A 16365-nucleotide genomic window follows, 5' to 3' on the forward strand; every position below is an offset into this window, starting at 1 on the left:
TTTCTGCCCTAACAGCAGTTTGCTAAATTAAACAAGCTGGCATGGCTTATGATTCCTCAAATCCAAATAAATTAAGACAAAAGGCAGTGAAGAGAAAAAGCTTTTATACACATTTCTATAACAGCAATCTTTTGTTTTCTTGTTGGTGTCATTGTTTCATTGAAGCTCATTATGCACAATGCTATTTAGACAAGTTTTAGAACAAATGCCCAAAAATCTACATATTTTATAAAGATTACAACAATTCTCATAATGGAGAAAAAAAAACAAAAAAAAACAATGTGATGTCATGCTATGTCAGTGATCATGACATGGTTGTGGGTGCGAGACAGAAACTCTGGGTGCTAGACAGAAACTGTTAATTACCTGAATTTCATTTCTCACAACAGTCTCTACTGAATACATAAATGAAAAGCATGCAAAAAAAAAAAAAAAAAAAAGACAGCAGTAATTCTGTGGGTGGAAATGCCTTTTTAAACAAGGTGTGAACTGTTTTTTGGGGGGTTTTTACTTTTACTTTATGATAAGCTACAAGGCAAAAAAGTATATTGTGCACACAAAAGTTACGGTCACAGTAGTGGGAGTTCCATATAAAAAATAAGTGTAAATTGTTTTTCATAATTTTATTTAAAAAGAAAAGATCTCATTCTAGATTCAGTACATGTAAAGTGAAATATTTAAAGCACTTTTGTTACAGTATAAATGCAATGCATCTCACTGTCTAGTTAAGTAAAGGTGTGAGAAAGACTGCTGACTTGACAGTTGACAGACTTGACAGACGACCAGACCACCACAAGAAGAGTATGCCACAGAAGTGTTGTAGGAAAAGGTGCACAAGTAACGGGGATAACCGCAGCCTTAAGAAAATGATCACTATAAAGCATCTTTAGGAAATGGCCTGTAACTGTTGCATTCCAAGTATCACGCCTCTTCTTAACCAGAGAATCGTCTTACCTGGGCCAAGGAGAGAAGAAGAACTGAACCGTTGCTCAGTGAGGCATAGATTCCTGGGCCTGTATTTACAAAGCTTCTTAGAATTTCCTTCAGAGAGCTCCCATCGTACCTTAAAAACTTCTAGCTGGGAGTCCTAAACTAAAAGTGATTTAGGAAGCTTTTCAGAGCAACTCTGAGTAAGGAAAGTACAAAAACCTTTATCTTAGTAAGGAGGTGTGATTGACCCTGTTGCTAGGGATAATGCAGCAATGCAAGGACTGTGATTAGTTGATAAAAAAAAATCTGTAAAGGTCTTTAAATGTGCTCTTTGTAAAAAATAGAATTGACACTAAAATCATAATGTTTGTGTATAAAGAAATTGTATAATCATGAAAGCGGGCTACTTTTATTACTTTAATAAGGTCAACAGGCAAATGTTAAAAATGACTACTTTTGAAGAAACCAATTTCCACACAGTAGTTACTATATTTAAGTTCTCACATTTGTTTACCATACTGATTTTATTACTTGTAATTCATTTCAGATTGAAAAGCTCACCTTTTACGAATTTACATGATTGCAGGACAGTCTATTTAAGTTGCACTTTTAGATAGTATGTAGGCAACAATCCAAGAGATGGAAAGAAGTAAAACAACAAGAAAATCAAATTAGGCAGAAGAGCAGTGTTTATTTTTACATTTAGTGTTTGGAGAATATTTTTTCTTTCTGCCATTTTGTCCTCTGCTACAGAAAAGTCCTCCTCTCTACTCTTAACAATTTTTACCTAGGAGGTGTTTTTAGGGCTAAGATGTTTCGTGAATCATTTTTATCAAGATTTAGTCCTAAATTTAAGGGGAAATTCTAAGAAAAGTCATAATTCTAAAAATCGTCTTAGAATTTCATCACTAGGAGCAAAGTTTAGGCTTAAGAAGCTTTGTGAATTCAGAGCCTGGTTGCTGTGTGAAGTGTAACGTTTCTACAGTCAGTGATTTAAGATGCCATATCCTCTGCTGGTGTTGGTCCATTTTTTTTCAATCAAGTCCAGAGTCAACACAGCCTCCTACCAGAAGATGTTAGAGCACTGCTCCCGTCTGCTGACAATCTTCATAGAGATGCAGATTTCCTTTTCCTGCCGGACTGCCCACACTGTCAAAACTACCACTTCTGACCTTGATATGACTGTGCTTGAATATCTGCCAACTCACCTGACTTAAACCCCATTGATAATCTATGGGCTATTGTCAAGTGGAAGGTGAGAAACACCTGAGCCAACAATACAGACGAACTGCAGGCAGCTATCAAAGTAATTTGGTTGTCAAAAACGCTTCAGAACTGCTTCAAGCTGATCGCCTCCATTCCACGATGTACTGATGAAGTAAATCATGCTAAAGTAGCCTGAACAAGTATTTAGTGCATAAACAAACATTTTTTTTAAAATAATTTTTGTATTATACATTTTTTTGGTTTATTAGTCTTAAAATGTATTATATTATGGTTCTCATGACGTAAGTGCAAAAGGTATCCCAACCAGAGGACAATTTTTAGCTTTCCAGCTTGGAAAATACAGTGGAACTAAGGTTGCCGAGGTAACAAACAGGCATTGCGTGGCTTGAGGAGCAGCTGCAAGACCAACCATTTTCTGACATGTCTGTGCATTCATAGCATTGTCAACACATTAAACTGTTATGTGGTTACCACTAGCTGTACATGGTGTCGGTTTGCTGCTACTTAGCTAACTATGCACAGAGACTGGATGCATACAGTAGCGACATAAACAATCAGAAGAGTCTATGAAATGCTAAGATGTCATCCTGGCTCGGTCTTGTTCTTAAACCTCAAGGAATAGAGAAGTCACAGTTTAACCATAGAATAAAGAGAAAGCAAGCTCTCAAAGGGAACAACACTGAAAACATAACCTGTACCTAAGCTAGCTAGAGATCAGATAAATGCAACTAGGATGATATGGCCAAAAAAAGAAAAAAGTATCATAATCTATATTGATATCAGTCTATTGAAAGGGTTATATGGTTTTAATAAACAGCAGAAGAAAAAAGGTTTAATTAAACCAATTTTTATCAAGGCTCACAAGGTTTGAGAGGTACTCACTTTTAATTTAAACAAATAAGGACAATGGAAGAATCTTACCTCAAATTACATTAAATAAAGCAAGCAAGCAAAAAAACACTATTTACATACAAATATGATTTCATCTCGGTCAGAGCACAAAAAACTGGCATAACAACAAGCTTACCAGGCCTTTTTACTAATAATTCCTTCCTAGATAGCTTTCTGAACTCACCCAACAGAGTGATTCCAATGTTGTGGCAACAGTAAAAATAAGAGCCACATATGGGTTTGCTGGTCAGGTTTCCACACACTTTTGGCCATATACTGTATGTAAACAGCATCATGGTGCCTCTAGCTTTGAAATATTTAACACTGCCTAAAACTGCTTTTAAAGTCACCCTGTTAGTTTTTGCCACACTCTAACGTGCTACATTTGTGGACATCAAGGTTCCAGTCATGTAGTCTTGTACAGTGGAACCTTGGATTATGAGCTTAATTCGTTCTGGAGGTGGGCTCGTATTCCAAAACACTCCTAAACCAAATCGATTTTTCCCATTAAAAAAAAAATAATGAAAACTCTATTCGTTTCAGCCCAAAATAAATAAATATGTAAAAATAATTAACAAAATATAAAGTTTAAATAAAAAACAAATTATCCTGAACTTTACCTTAAAAATAAAGTAAAAATAAATCCCGACAGACGTTTGCATTTGTGCGCGCAGGCGCTGTGTATGTGTGTGTGTGAATCTAAAGTAAGCTCCCCTCTCCCCCGTCTCACCTTACACAGTTACCCTTCCTCCACTCTTTTCACACGCGCGCACACAACGGAAACACTGTTTTATCGGCAAAATAAACAAAAAATCTCTCTAATGACACTCGATTGAGTGCTAACGGAATCACTGCTGTAAAGTAAAAAAAAAACAAATTAACCTGCACTTTACCTTTAAAAAGAATCGCGACAGAGCAGTGTTTCTGTGAAGAGCAGAGAGAAAGAGTGTGTTTGTGTGTCTGGGAAGGCGAAAGTAGGAGGGGTCTGTGTGTGTGTTTGTGTGGGGCATGGGTCCTAATGACGCGCACGCGCACACACACAATGAGCAGGCTGACCCTTGAGCAGAGAGACAAAATGGATTTTTAACCTCTCTAATGAGACTTGCTTTGCATACGCGCTGTACACACACGTATACAGACACAAAATAAAATATGTTTTACACACACACACACACGGTAACAGTGTTATAGCAAACAGTACACGCCTGCACGGATGTTAATTATACCAGTAAGAGACGAGCACTAAGACCCAGCAGGGGAGACTATTACCCACAATTCTGCAGCACAAGCGAGAAAAACCGTTGGCTCAGTTGTGATTATGTGACGCTCGGCGTCAAAACAAGAAGCGCATGCGATGATACATGATACTGTACTCTTAAACCAAGACTTGATCAAAATTTATTAAAATCTTTGCTTGTCTTGTGCAAAAACTGTGTTACTCGCAATCCAAGGTTTCACTGTATTGTGAAACAGGGCCCATGATCAAAATCTGTTCACCGTTAGAGTATTCTGCCACTGTATGATGAACTTGCCTAAAGCTTCAAATCTAATTTCAGGCTTTAATCTACATTGCTTTAGAGGATATTACATGCTGGCCAGTAGACAGGCAGTCAATAGAGATGTACTGATCAGTATCAACATCCAAGCCTGTCCTGGCCTGAAATGGAGAACCGCTCATCACTTATTATCTTCTAAAAAAAAACAACAGTTCATAGATTTGTTATGACAGTCGTGTTCTAAAGTTAGTAACCATATTTTAGTACCTAAAGTTATACTAATTTTTAGGTAATTGGAGCCCTTTTCATCTGATCTCAGCAGGTCTTATTAGGCAAACACAACCTCAGACAAACAACATAACTTTTTTTTACCCTGACATTATTTATATTACAAAAATGAAGCCAAAAAGAAAAGAAAAAAAACATGTGGGCCATAAAGTACTAAGTATCCCCATAAGTACACAGCTTGTAGATCCATCATTAGAATTCTGGCCCATTCTTCCTTACAACATTGCTTTGCTTCAGTTTGGTTCATTAAGTTTTTTGGGCATTTGCTTATGCACAGCTCTCTTAAGGTGTCACCACAGCATTTCAGTTGAGCTCAGGTCTGGGCTTTCTAACTAGGTCATTTCAAAACCTTGATTCTTTTATTTTCAGCCATCCTAATATAGATTTACTGGTGTGCTTTAGATCATTGCCCTGTCACATAAGATTGTTGTCACCCATCACCAACATCAACAACTTCACCCCTCGATCTCGCGCACTGATGCTAGCAGAGCTCGGCACCTCATAGACAGGGCGGAGCAAAATAAATGAATAAATAAGCGGAGGTAGAGGAAAGATACATGGCGGAGGCAGAGAAATTCTTAATTGGGTCATCGTCTCCCCTGCTGGGTCTTAGTGTGCGTCTCTTACTGGTATAATCAACATCTATCAAAGAATCAATCAAAGAACCTGCCTGTGACAGTGACGGCTCCCTCCCGGATGCGCTGAACAACTTTTATGCTCGGTTTGACAGGCAGAACAACGTAGCGGCGAGGAAGACCACCCCTCCTCCGAACGACCAGGTGCTGTGTCTCACTACAGCTGAGGTGAGGAAAACTCTACGCAGAGTCAACCCACGTAAAGCTGCTGGACCAGACAACATCCCAGGCAGAGTGCTCAGAGAATGTGCTGAGCAGCTGGCAGATGTTCTCACCGACATCTTTAACATCTCTCTGAGCAGCGCCGTCGTTCCCACGTGCTTCAAGGCCACCACCATCGTCCCCGTGCCCAAGAAGTCTACTGTGTCCTGTCTCAATGACTACCGTCCCGTTGCACTCACACCCACCATCATGAAGTGCTTCGAGCGGCTCGTCATGAGACACATAAAGACCCTGCTGCCCTCCTCACTGGACCCACTGCAATTTGCGTACCGTCCTAACCGCTCAACGGACGACGCCATCTCCACTACACTCCATCTTGCCCTCACACACCTTGACAAGAAGGACACATATGTTCGAATGCTGTACATAGATTTCAGCTCAGCATTCAACACTATCATCCCCCAACAACTAATTGGGAAGCTGAACCTGTTGGGCCTGAACACCTCCCTCTGCAACTGGATCCTGGACTTTCTGACCGGTAGGCCTCAGTCAGTACGGATCGGGAACTGCACCTCCAGCACCACCACACTGAGCACTGGGGCCCCACAAGGCTGTGTGCTCAGTCCCCTGCTGTTCACACTGCTGACTCACGACTGTGTAGCAACACACAGTTCGAACCACATCATTAAGTTCGCTGATGACACGACCGTGGTGGGTCTCATTAGCAAGAACGACGAGTCAGCGTACAGAGAGGAAGTGCAGAGGCTAACAGACTGGTGTAAAGACAACAACCTGTCTCTAAATGTTGACAAGACAAAGGAGATGGTTGTTGACTTTAGGAGGACACGAGGCGACCATTCTCCGCTGAGCATCAATGGCTCCTCTGTGGGAATCGTCGAAAGCACCAAATTCCTGGGTGTCCACCTAGAGAAGGACCTCAGCTGGTCCCTCAACACCAGCTCCCTACAGAAGAAAGCCCAACAGCGTCTCTTCTTTCTGAGAAGACTGAGGAAGGCCCAGCTTCCACCACCGATCCTGACCACCTTCTATAGAGGAACTATCGAGAGCATCCTGAGCGGCTGCATCACTGTCTGGTTTGGGAATTGTGCCATATCGGATCGCAAAACCCTACAACGGATAGTGAGGACAGCGGAGAAGATCATCGGGGCCTCTCTCCCCTCTATTGAAGACATCTACACCACACGCTGCATCCGCAAAGCCACCAGCATTGTGGCTGATCGGACACACCCCTCTCACACACACTTCACACTCCTGCCATCTGGAAAAAGGTACCGAAGCATTCGGGCACACACATCCAGACTGTGCAACAGCTTTTTTCCACAAGCCATCCGTCTCCTCAACAAAAAGGGACTGGACTGATAAACACAAACACACTCACACACACACAAACACAAACATTATCACACAGCTTAACTCAACTACCTCAAAATATTGAGACTGGACTGACTAATCAACACAAGTGCAGACACACTGACCTACACCACCAAATTATCGTACACACCAACCTGTAAATGCTTCACTGTTTTTAACAATCTTTTTGCACAATGATCATTACTGGACTACATTTTTGCACTAATTCCTCAAATCTTGCTGCTGTTTTAAGGAATGTTTGTTTACCCACTACCTCAACACCATATTTTATGTTCTGTTATGTCGTGGTTGCGCACTGTCACTTTGTTGTTGCTCTTGTTTGCACATTTGCACGTGCACTTTATGTTGTCTGTAAAAATGTTACTTAGCTAGTTAGTTTTTGTTAATTTATGTTGTAATTTATGTTAGATCTCTCTGTCCTGTCTCTGCTAGCCAGTTAACTAGGCCTCTTGGTTAGCTAGTTTAGTGTCTCTGTTAATTTATGTTGTAAGTTTATGTTGCATGTAGCACCTTGGTCCTGGAGGAACGTTGTTTCGTTTCACTGTGTACTAACTGTATATGGTTGTAATGACAATAAAACCCACTTGAACTTGAACACTTGAACACATCTGTGCACATGTGTACTGTTTACTATAACACTGTGACCACGTGTGCGTGTAAAACATTTTTTTTTTGTGCCTGTATGCGTGTGTACAGCGCGCGTGTAAAGCAAAAGCAAGTCTTATTAGAGACATTAAAAATCCATGTTCTCTCTCTGCTCAAGGCTCAGCCTGCTCTTTGGCTGGTGTGTTCTCCTACTTTCACCTTCACAGACACACACACATTCTTTTTGCTCTACACAGAAACACTGCTCTGTATCGATTCTTTTCAAGGTAAAGTGCAGGTAAATTTGTTTTATTTTTACTTTACAGCAGTGATTCTTTTAGTGTGTTTTTAAAAAATAAATTTGGTTTACGAGTGTTTTGGAATGTGAGCCCACTTCCGGGAATGAATTATGCTGGTAATTCAAGGTTCCACTGTACTGTATATATTTGGCAGATGTAAAGCATACATGTCTATGTTGTTTGTGTTAGTCCATTTTTATTTTATTTTATTATTATATAAGGAGCAACATGTTTGTTCACTTTCTAAAGATTTCAGTTCTGTTTTTAAATAAAGGGTTGGAAATTTATGCTTTTCTTGTGTGTTTAAAAAAAAATCTAATTCATCTATTAATCGAAAAAAAAAACAATCGAAAGATTAATCGATTATAAAAATAAACTTTAGTTGCAGCCCTAAAATACAGCACTACAATAGATTTTTCTGACTATCTAAAAAGTCACCAAAGTCAAAAAGTTTTTTATATCTATAAAAGTTTTATACACCTAAAACATAGTGTATAATGTGTGAGAAAGAGTACAAGTATAGTTTATATATAAAACTATGTATGACTAAGATAACTTTTCGGATAGTCAGAAATATCAATTGTAGTACTGTAATTACAATTGTTGGGTGATGTACCAGGGCAGTGATACATATATAGACATACACACAGTATATATTATTCGCCTGTGTGATGAAAAAAAAAATACTTTTTTAAAGCAACATTAATGACTCTTAAATCCAGATGCTCACAATTCCATACATGGCACATAATAAAAGCACATGAGTAATGCTGTTCATAATAGTGCATTTTATAAATATGTGGTTACTAAAGATGGTTATAGCCTGACCACTGAAGCTGATTATTGACCACAATGAATAAGGAAGCAGCTGATGAATGAATTTTACTAGCCAGTCATGAGCTAGAATACTTAAAATATGGACAAAAGCCCCCTAAAGTATGTTTTTTAACAAAGATGCAGCACTTAGAATTTTTGTTTACTGGATTGAGTATTCTGCCATCCTCACAGCATGTGAGATAAATACTCAATACAAGACGCTGGCAGGCACAGACTCCATTTGGGCCGTCTGAATAAAGCCTGAAAATCCTTCTCAGCTCCTTCCACTAGAGCACTTCTGGCAATAATTAGAACAGAGTATGCAACAGCAGAACAGGACAAATAACCCAGCATTTATCTTAAAAAGACTACTGTTCCTCTACTTTTCCTACCTCCATTGCACATTCTCTCAGGAGAGAAAACTAAACATCAAAAGCAAACTCGATGAAAGCTTTTGCTTGGACTAAGCAAACGTCAGTAGATTCTTCACCTTGTAAACCTGCCTGAACACGTCTACACTAGTTAAAACAGCTTATGTTCCTGTCGGCTGAAAAGAAAATTTAAGAGTAGATCCATATTTTTGTAGATAATGAACATGACTTTGTTTAGTAAGAAAGAATTGAGTTATGCAACCTCTACAGACAACTAATACAGCAAGCATGTACGCATTCAAGACAGAAAAAAATAATCCACATTTACTTCTCCAGACATGAAAAAGGTGTGATGTTCTTCAAAATTGATACTTACTCAGAGGTAGATTGAAGGTTATGATAGATTACACTTAAACAGACTTTGCATATAGTGAGTACTGCATGAAAAATGTTTAATTATGATTAATTACTGATTTCTAAAAAAAAAAAAAAAAAAAAAAAAAAGTGGGTACCTGATAAAGATAGTCATCAAGAACTTCGCAGCAGGTTTACTACACGGAAACCCTGCTGAAAAAAAAAATCTAGCTGCCAACACAGACGCGTATGCCATCTTTACCACCTGGTACATGCTGCTAGAATGAAGGGGATAAAAATGGTTGCCCATAGAATACTCTGGAGAAATGATCGAAAAAGAAAAAAAAGGCAAAAACATTTTTTTTTAAATAAGACAAAAAAAAAGGCAATTGAAAAAAAATCTCCAACATTTACTTATCATTGTATGACGAGCTTGACTGATGTTTTGACAGCAGGTCAGACTGAGCACAAATTTCTTTAAAAAATAAAATAAAATAAAAAAGTTCACACCAGTTCATCAGAATGGGATGCATTTTCCACCCTGCTTAGGAATACATGAGGAGAAGCATTTGAGCTCGGGCCTCCACTCTGATCACATTTTGTTAACAGCACACGCTGCTCTGAATCACGGCTTCCTGTTTAAACGTTAAATTCAATCAAACATATCTATATATTTGGAAAACATTGACCGATATGACGTCAACAACCGAAGCGGCGACATGCCGCATAATACTTAGGGCAGAAAAATACGGCAGAAATTCAAATCTCGGCTAAATCTTATTTGTTTGCAACGACGCCCACTTTTCATTCTATCAAAGAAATGTGCATGTTGCGTGCTCATGTCAGGAGCTGTGAAAATTTTAAATATATAGAAGAATGTAATATAGTGTAGAAGAAAAAAACTGCGAAAATAAAGCGTATGAGCAGTGTGCATGTTGAAGTTGGTGTGATGATCGCAAAGCAACTCGGAGCATGCTGCATGATCGGTCACACGTTTACAGACCGAGCATGAATGAAACACAGAGGCTGCAAAACATCCAGATTTATCCGTTTTGCCTCCGAGTTACAGCCACGATGCTCCCCGCGCTGCTCCCCGCGCTGCAGACAATGACCGAGCTGCAGTTAACGCACGAATGCACGTTTCCCCCCGTACAAGTCCCCGATCCACCCTAATGAATAACACACCAGACTGAGCATTTTGCCTTGCCATTGTGCCCGCTCGACAGCCGAATGGCTGCGGATTTGCGTCCATTTTCCCCCAATGCGTTAGTAATTCCCGAGCACAAAGCGGATGTCGATCGGCCTTGAACGAGTCCCGACGCCTCCGACGCGCCTCTTACCTCTGAAATCAGCCCGCATTCATCTTCTCTAAAGGTATGCGCCGCTCTCCTCAACCTTCCCCGCTCTGTTACTGAGTACTGTGGCTGGTACACTGAGCGAGCCGCATGCTGAGATGCTCCAGGGCTTCTATGTGTGTGTGTGTGTGAGTGTGTGTGTTTTCCAAGCCTAATCACGCTGTTAATCCAGCTGTGGGGGGAGGACACGCTGCAGCTGCTGTTCTTCATTCTGTCGGCAGAGGTCGCCGAACACACCCAAGGGTTGCCAAAGTTGTCAAACTTTGTTTCTTTTATTATTATTATTATTAATTACAAAATGATGACCAAAACACAGTATTGGTGCTAATTTTATTTTTAGTGGTTCTTGCGAAGCACTACTTTTACTATCTCACAGGCTTATTATTTTTCCTCTTTTTATATTTCTTCTTCTGTACAAAGGTTTGCCCCAAAAAGTCCCATATTTAACATTGAGACCAACATCAACTGTGACATTATAGCTATGACTATGATGCCACAGCAAGAACCACTCACATTTTCTTCAGGAAATGTGCTTCTCTAGTTTTTTATGTTATACATAGTGCAGAAAATATGTGTGCCAAGGAAGATATTTTTGAAGTTTGTAAGTGACCGTCTTACGTCCCTAAAAATGGCTGTTTTGAAAAGATGATTTTATATGTTCCCCAAAAATGGCAATTTTCAAATGATAATATTTAAAAATACAAATTATTAATATTTGAATTGGTGCTTTTTACTTAAGAAACCAAAAAAAATCTGTAGTGTGCGTAACTATGTCAAATTCATGTTGCAATATCTCAATTTAGCATTTTAGAATAATACACTTTTTCGGATACATGTCTTTTCATGGAAAAATATAAATCGGCCAAGTTTCATCTGAACGACATTATTGTTTAATGTGTTAAATTATTCTATCTGAAAATTCACTTTTTTACCTAGATAAGACACTATTTTGGCACCAATACCATGTTTTGGCCATTACAAATACAGATTACAAAAAAATAACTAAAAGATATACAGTATAAGAAAACTGAAAATAAAGAATATGTAAATAAATAATAACAATAGACAACAACCAAATAACTAAATAACCAAAATAGAGAAAATAGACTAACTAAATAGGGGGGGAATCAGCGTTTCATTGTTTAATTCTGAACGTTTAGACAACAACAATGAAGAATTGTGGTTTTTTATTAGATTGAACAAGTTTCACAGAGGAAAGGTGATTTAGAAAAGTGACTTAGAAAATGTACATTTATAAATGTAGAATTTGGTCATAAACATATAAAAGTTGACAAAATATATTCAAATTATTTGTTACTGTGGTGGAAAAAGATAATTATTTCCTTTAATTTGAAGTTATAAGACTCAACAATAAAATGAAAGATATAATTTTCAAGTTGCAGCCAAAAAACATTAAAAAAAAATTTGGAGATTGGGGTTTTCAGAGGAAACGCACCAAGCACAGGGAGAACATGCAAACTCCATGGTCCAGCCCCAAGGTGGGAATCTAACCCTGACCCTGGAGGTGCAAGACAACTGTGCTAACCACTAAGTCACTCCATGATCTGGCCATGAAGAAACACACATTCACACCTGGGAGTGGTTTAGCACTGTGGCTTTGCACCTCCATTGTCAAGGTTTTGATTTCTGCTTCAGGTGTGTGTGTGTGTGTGTGTGTGTGTGTGTGTGTGTGTGTTAAGTTTATATTATATTAGTCCTGTTCAAAAGTTAGCATTGCAATTCTATGCATTTTTGTGTAAAAACATAATAAAAAAATAATCTAATCTTAGTCAGTCTCAGTTGGTGGGTTTCTTCCAGGTTCTCCAGTTTCCTTCCACAGTTCAAAGATATGCAGATTATATAATAATTGGTGTTTGCAAATTGCATACAGTGTGTGTCCCCACTGTGATGGATTCGCACCCTGTAAAGGGTGTACCCAAAGTTTCCTGGGATAAGCTCCAGGCCCTCGGTGATCCTGTGTACAGGATAAGCAGTATAGAATATGAATAAATGAACACACCACTGTGCCACTCAAGGGAGAAACTGGGTGGTCAGGATGCATTCAAATTCAAATGTTCATCAGAGTCACTTTTACATACAAATCATGTTGTAAAGCCACTACGAAGAACTGCTTAAAATACATATCAATACACGGTTCTGGTGTAAATCTGCCCCAGTGTATGCTTTCTAGCATGCCAGATTTGTTGGACTCATATGTGGCATGATGTGTAACACAACACTATCAGCATCTAGTATAATCACTCACTTATTCACTGACCCACTCATTCTCTATACCGCTTATCCCATCCAGGGTCACAGGAGGCCACGAGACTAACTCAGGTTACTCAGGGCACTAGTGACAATTAGCCTAATCTGCATGTCTGTAGACTGTTGGAGGGAACCGGAGTACTTGGATGAACCCCAATAAATCCAAAATGTCATACCATGGCTCCTTGTTTTATATAGCTCTCGATCCGGTGACAAATACACACACATGCACACAGACACACACACACACACACACACACACAAATTGATATTGACATTTATTTATGCTTAAATATATACTGCATATAATGACTACATACTGTATAATGCAACCTCAGGTAAATCAAAATCTACAACTTATTTTCACCATGCAATTATTTATTTAACAAAATAAAAACATGTGGGCAATATTACATACCTCTTTATTGCTTCTACAGTATTTAAGCGGGTAGGTTGCAGCCAGATGCTGCTTGATTAATGGATCATCAACAGGTGTTCAGACCTCTATAAAAGCTTTTTTTTTTTGGGATTTTTGCTGGTCTGGATTATTCAGGTGTCTTTTAACACAATGCCAAGAGGGAAAGAAAGGGTCTTACAGAAGCAAATTTTGCTGCACATTAATCTGGAAAGGGTTAGAAACCCATTTTTAAACTATTTGGATTTTAACGATTATTCCCAAGTGGAAAATATTTAAGATAGTTGCCAATCTTCAACACAGTGGATGTCCCAACACATTTACTCTAAGGTCAGGCCACGCAATTTTTAAAGAAACAGGGAATTAAAAAAGCCAAGAGGTACATCTCAGACCCATCTCAGGGGTGATGACTTGGACTTGTTTTGCAGCCACAGGACTTGGGCATTTTGCAGTCTTTAAGTCGACCGTGATCTTCTTTGTATACCAGAGTATTCTATAGTCAAATGTGCGGCCATCTGTCTGCCAACTAGGGGTGATTGAAATTGGGTCATGCAACAGGACAATGATTTGAAGCACAATAGTAAATCTACTGTACATCAGAATGGCTGAAAAAGAAAAGAATCCATTTTTTGGTATGGCCAAAGACCAAACCTCAACTGAATTAAAATACTGTAGTGGATCATGGGGAAAACTGTGCATAAGCAAATTCCCAAAAGCCTCAATGAACTGAATCAATGTTGTGAGGTAGAATAGGCCAAAATTCCTCCACAACAATGTGAGAGAATAATACATTTATAAAACAAATTATTCCTTCAAGTTATTGCAGTTAGAAGTGGATATACAGGCTATTGAATCATAAGGATTACCTAAATTGGCCACATGTTTTTTATGTTGAAAAAAAGGTATTTGTTTATGTTTAAACAAATACCTTCTGAGGTTGTATTTGCCTAGCACTAAGACCTGAACCTAGAACGTAGATTGTGATGTGAATGGCGTGCTGTATATATACAGTGGGGCGAAAAAAATATTTAATTAGCCACCAATTGTGCAAGTTCTCCCACTTAAAGAAATGAGAGAGGCTTGTAATTTTCATCATAGGTATACCTCAACCATGAGAGACAAAACAAATAAAAAAAATCCAAAAAATCACATTGTAGGATTTTTAAAGAATTAGTTTGCGAATTATGGTGGAAAATAAGTATTTGGTCAATAACAAAATTTCATCTAAATATTTTATTATATAGCCTTTGTTGGCAATAACAGAGGTCAAACATTTTTCTGTAAGTCTTCACAAGGTTTTTACACACCGTTGCTGGTATTTTGGCCGCTGGGCAACACAGACTTTCAACTCCCTCCAAAGACTTTTAATGGGGCTGAGATCTGGAGACTGTCTAGGCCACTCCAGGACCTTGAAACGCTTCTTACGAAGCCACTCCTTCGTTGCCCAGGCGGTGTGTTTGGGATCATTGTCATGCTGAAAGACCCAGCCATGTTTCATTTTCAATGCCCTTGCTGATGGAAGGAGGTTTTCACTCAAACTTTCACGATTCATAGCCCTATTCATTCTTTCCTTTTCACGGATCAGTCGTCCTGGTCCCTTTGCAGAAAAACAGCCCCAAAGCATGATGTTTCCACCCCCATGCTTCACAGTAGGTATGGTGTTCTTTGGATGCAACTCAGCATTCTTTCTCATCCAAACACGAAGTTCTATTTTGGCTTTATCTTTTTCTGAATTATCCAAATGCTCTCTAACTTCAGATGTTCTTCAGGCCTGAACATGAACTGGCTTAAGCAAGGGGGACACGTCTGGCATTGCAGGATTTGAGTCCCTGGTGGCGCAGTGTGTTACAGCTGGTAGCCTTTGTTACCTTGGTCCCAGCTCTCTGCAGGTCATTCACTAGGTCCCCCATGTGGTTCTGGGATTTTTTACTTACAGTTCTACAGATCTTTTTGACCCCACGGGATAAGATCTTACGTGTAGCCCCGGATAGGAGGAGATTATCAGTGGTCTTTTATGTCCATTTTTTACACGCCTTTTTTGTTCCATTTTTCATTTAATTTAATTGCTCCCACACTGGAAAGCACCAAGCTGCTTACCTATTGCAGATTAAGTCTTCCCAGCCTGATGCAGGTCTACAATTTTGTTCTGGTGTCCTTTGACAGCTCTTTGGTCTTGACCATAGTGGAGTTTGGCATGTGACTGTTTGAGGTTGTGGACAGGTGTCTTTTATACTGAGAACAGATAACAGGTAACGAGTGGAGGACAGAGGAGCCTTTTAAAGAAGTTACAGGTCTGTGAGAGCCAAAAATCTTGTTTGTTTGTAGGTGACCAAATACTTATTTTACAGAGGAATTTAATTCTTTTATAATCCTACAATGTGATTTTCTGGATTTCTTTTCTTATTTTGTCTCAAGAGGCCTGGAGCCTACACTGTAAAAAATGTTCATAATATTAACAGTAAAATACCATATAAATGCTACAGAATAAAACCATATTTCACAAAACTTGGGATAACCGTAGAATTTACACTTACAAAGTAAGATCCTAAATTTAACAGTTAAAAACATATGAAAATATGGCTTATTGCAGTAAAATTTATGATATACTGGAAATTTTACGGTAAAAAACTGGCAGCTTTGGTTGCCAGAAATTTACCGGACCTGCAGGTGCATACCTTTCCTTCCATTTTTACCTTCCTCCCTCCTTTAACCCTTTCCTTCCCTAATTAAAATTACCCCTTTTCCGTAAGACCTCGCCACATGTCCGTGTTTGTTGTTGTGACCCTTATGCCAAACCCATTACAAAATACATGAACATATTTAACACCCCAGTGCAGTGTGCACTTAAAAACCATAATGAAGGACAGAGGACCTAAAAAAT

The 16365-nt window shown here is 38.9% G+C and overlaps 1 protein-coding gene across 1 annotated transcript in view; it reads right to left on the minus strand.

Annotated features, from left to right (window-relative positions):
• Nucleotides 1-10944, minus strand: part of st6gal2a (ST6 beta-galactosamide alpha-2,6-sialyltranferase 2a) — a 45088-nt gene extending 34144 nt beyond the window's left edge. Inside the window, exon 1 of the mRNA XM_053496208.1 lies at nt 10787-10944. The gene's annotated coding sequence lies outside the window, so the exon portion shown is untranslated. The remainder of the gene's footprint in view (nt 1-10786) is intronic.
• Nucleotides 10945-16365: the final 5421 nt, after the last annotated feature.

This window comes from Clarias gariepinus, chromosome 5 (genome assembly GCF_024256425.1).
Source record: "Clarias gariepinus isolate MV-2021 ecotype Netherlands chromosome 5, CGAR_prim_01v2, whole genome shotgun sequence".
Classification (NCBI taxonomy): Eukaryota; Metazoa; Chordata; class Actinopteri; order Siluriformes; family Clariidae; genus Clarias; species Clarias gariepinus.